This window comes from Chiloscyllium punctatum, chromosome 32, assembly GCF_047496795.1.
Source record: "Chiloscyllium punctatum isolate Juve2018m chromosome 32, sChiPun1.3, whole genome shotgun sequence".
In the NCBI taxonomy this organism is placed as follows: Eukaryota; Metazoa; Chordata; class Chondrichthyes; order Orectolobiformes; family Hemiscylliidae; genus Chiloscyllium; species Chiloscyllium punctatum.
In genome coordinates this window covers 6182675-6186868 of record NC_092770.1, presented here as the reverse complement: position 1 = coordinate 6186868, position 4194 = coordinate 6182675, and the positions used below count along the sequence as shown (strand labels likewise).

At 38.0% G+C, this 4194-nt stretch overlaps 1 long non-coding RNA gene across 1 annotated transcript; it reads left to right on the top strand.

Annotated features, from left to right (window-relative positions):
- Positions 1-213: 213 nt before the first annotated feature.
- On the top strand, positions 214-3961 carry LOC140458297 (uncharacterized). The gene is made up of 2 exons (XR_011953468.1): positions 214-702; positions 3387-3961. It is a non-coding gene; the product is annotated as an uncharacterized lncRNA (long non-coding RNA).
- Positions 3962-4194: the final 233 nt, after the last annotated feature.

Sequence of the window (4194 nt, the reverse complement as noted above, 5' to 3'; positions counted from 1 at the left end):
GCTATGAAAAAAAGATTTCTCACTCCTAATCGACTGCATTTCAACGAATGTCATCTGAGTGTAAATATTTCTAACCAGCTTGTTCAGAGGTGTTGGCTCACATCTGGGACCTGAACCCAGGTTTTTTTCCAAAAGCATTGCCACTTGATAAATTATTTTGTAGTTGGCATACATGTCAAATGCTTTAAACAGTTGGGCAATGGGCCTACTGTCGCTTCTCATTTGGGAATATTTAGCAGTAAAGATTCGTCTTTCTATTTGGACGATGAACATTAGCAGCAGTGGGTCATGTGGTAAGTATATTCTGTTTTAAGCTTGCGAAACACTGCCACCTACTACTTCAGAAAGGATTATTTGAGCCAAAGACTCGATTTTAGGACAAAGTGCGTTTCGATAACTACTCGAGCCTTTCAGCTAAACCGGTTGTTTGTAATCAGTCCCCATTCAATAATTATGAAAATCATGCTGTAATATATTTTTACAGCCAGTTGCTAACGCGTCGCTGCCCGGAGTGTAGATTTCACTGCCAGTGGCAGTGCAGTCCCTGTCGCGTCACTCCAATCCAGTCAAATGTCAATCTATTTAACGCTGTTTCTATCACGAGGTGAATTATTTTCAGTCGCATTTGGGAAGTTTTCTTTCCGTCCAGTGGTATGACTTAATCTCTCTTCAACAAGGACTGAATCTTCCGGAAACTTTTGCGTGAGTGAATTTTTTTTCTGTCACTCGAGTAGAGTCGGCACTCTTTCACAAGGCTTTGTCATATGTCGATTCATTTCATTTGTTATTGTTCGTTATATTGCAAAAAAAACCCTATTTTTATTACTACGAACTCAAAATTATAGGTGTACGTGTCTGAAGGTTTAGCACCAGAAAGCTTTAGCTTAAAAATGTTCCTTATATTATAAGAACCTTTTTCTAATAAATGTACTAATTACAATATCTAAACGGTGTGGCAGGTAGAAAGAACGACGGAATTAATGTAACGAGAGTTTAAATTTAACAATGTCTATGGAAAGAATTGTACTAAACATATCATATGACCCTTTGTTCAGGAAAACACTGAAAAATAAGGTCATTTACTTTGTTAGTCTTTGATGCAATTCCAAAATTCTGCTTCATAAATTCCAAATCTAATGTGAAGTCCAACTGCAACATTGATATTAATCCTGTTTTTACTATTTCACACTGACTTCCAGGACATGCCAGCTGTTTTGCTAATGGTTCTTTCCGTTCATGTGCCAACCTATCTCTGCCAAAGCAGGTCTCACCTGTTAAAATCAGCCCATAGTCCTACCATATTTGCATTGCTACCACTTCATCTCCAACCTTTGTTGCACCAAGAATGTAATTTCCTAAATCCATGCAGTTCCCACCTCACCTCCCACGGCCCCAAGACATTTCAGGGTTGAATCCCTGAAACAGGCTTCTCCCCAGTTCTAAAATTGTGTTTTTTAAATCAAAATACAAATTATATTTCACATGTTTGAAAAAGGTTAAATAATTCTCTCATCCCTCGATCTTTCTGCAGTCTTTGACACAGTCAACCGCAACATCCTCTGCCAACAGCTCCACCATTGTCCAGCTGGAATGCTCACACCTGGTTCTGTTCCTGTTTATCAAGTCATACCCAGAGAACTCGCTACAATAATTTCTCCTTACACTCTTACCATTATTACTATGATGCCCCAAGATCTATCTTTTGTCCATTCCTATTTCTCATCTACATCCTGTCTCTTAACAACATTGTATAAAATGCTGTTTTTGCTTACATCTACCCCTCCTGACTTCCCCACTATCAATAAATGACTGAGCTGAGCAGATATTACCTTCAACTAAATATTCAAAGAATTAAGCTGTTATTGTTGGTCTTTGCCACATTTCCTGGGGACTGACTAACTCTCTTCCTAGCAATTGTCTGAGACTAAACAAGGTTATTCACAACCTCACTTTTATATTTGAGCCCAGGTTAAGTCCAAGACCTTCAGTTTCTACCTTTTTAGGATTGCTCAATCCAACTCTTGCCCAAGCCCATCTTCTGCTGAAACCTTCATCCAAGTCTTAGTTAGAACAATCAAGACTAGGATCTAGCAAAGTGTTGAATAGCCTCCAATTTGGATCATCCTTTAGTTAACAACAAAACTTATACAAAAGAAAAATCATAACTTGCACCAAATTCAGTCATTGATCACATCCATCCTCACGAATCTACATTGGCTTCTGATTGAACACCGCAGTCATAAAATTCTTGTGCTTTTTTTTCAAATTAATTTCAACCTGTTCCCTGTCTATGTTTGCAATCTCCTTCAGCCTCTTGAATATCTGATTTTAATTGCACCTCTACTGGTGCATGTGCCTTCCTAAACCTGTCTTTGCCTCTTTTCCTCTAATACCTCCTTTAAACACTCCCTAAACTTATCTCTTTGACTGGGCTATCTGAGCTGCCAGGTGGGACCCCACTTTAAAATTCTGTTTGAAAGGTAGTATCAAAAAACAAGATTCCATTTCTTCAGAACTACAGTAAAATATTAATCTAGTTTCTGACTTGGGAGGGAGAAATGCTAACTGCTGAAATGGGTTTACTTAAAATATGCTCTGTAGTAACATTTCTCATTTATGTTTATTTGCATGTCTTCTATAAAACTTATTTTATGATACAATATCTTATTGAAATAAACATTCATAGGTGTACAGCATAAACTTTGTAACTTTATTTTTCAAAGGGTGTTTTTTTTAATATATATGCATGTTCTTATGACTGAGGCTGGACGAGTGTGCTATTGCTCTATAAAAAGCCAAAGAACTGTGGATGCTGTAGATTAGAAACAGAAACAGTAGTTGCTGGAAAAGCTCAGCAGGTCTGGCAGCATCTGCAAAGAGAAATCAGAGTTAACGTTTTGGTTGTGGTGATCCTCAAAGGAAGGGTTACTAGACCCAAAACATTAACTCTGATTTTTCTTCACAGTTGCTGCCCGACCTGCTGAGTTTTTCCAGCAATTTCTGTTTTTGTTCCGTTGCTCTAGTCTGATTACTATAAAAATCATAATATAAAATATGAATACTGTCAGCAGATACCAGATCAAGAACCTTTTTACATAATAACAAGTTATTAACAAGATTTATCAACCCAGTTTCTGAATAAATACAATTATTATTTTATTTTGAAAATGAAATTGAATCAATAAAGAAGCAGTTTTAGGTTAACATGCACAGACAATAATTGTGAGGTATAAGTGTTAATCCATCCAAACTCACACACAAGTCCAGCTTTTAGGAGAGGAGAGAGAAATATTTCTCTGCAGAGATTGGATTTCTGTGCAGTGGAATAAACCATTCTGATGAAGAGTCACAGGACACTAATCACTAACTTTGCTTTCTCCCCACAGATGCGACCAGACTTACTGAGCTTTGCTAGTGATTCCTATCTTTCTACAATAGATATTATTGAAGGCCAAAAAATAGAACATTCCTGAGTCTGTTACTCTGATGTTGTGGCTGGTGTGGTTAAATCTATAATCATGCACAGTTGTTTGTGAAGTCTTACAGCCACTGTTTGCTGAGGAAATACAAGCTTCAAATGCATTTTCAATTACTCTTTCAAGGAAACAAATGAGTTTCACCATGAAAGGTTTCTTTTCAGGAATGGGAAAGATCAGCTTGGATGCTTGTTCTTCACAGACTTCATGCCACTGAACCAGAAAACACAAGCAACTGTCCAAGATAGTCACTGTTCAAAACAGCCCTGACAGGGTGTAGTGATTACAATGGGGTCAGTCTGGTGGACTTCATAGAATATGAGTTCCCTGATTGGAGCTGATAACGTGGTCCCACAGGGAGCCCTGGCTGACAGATATAAACTAGAGTGTCAGGGATTCTGTTCACCTTGGGAGCTGGCTCTGTGTAAGTTGGACCAATGTCAAGTACTATGCACATGTAAATAAAGGCTGACTTGATGATACAATACTAGTCTCCATGGAGTTATTTCACAAGAGTCTGCAGAAAACTGAGCAGTTCTTACCCGTGAGGTGATTTACAAGAAACCTCGTAAATTTTAATTACCTCTTTTGAAACAAAATAGTACAGGTATTTCCTCAAAATGATTACCATTTGTACAGATGAGACCAGAGACGTCACCTTGACATGACAAGTCAGACTGCAGGCAATGTTGAAAGATCAGAGAGCAGAGGTGAGGGT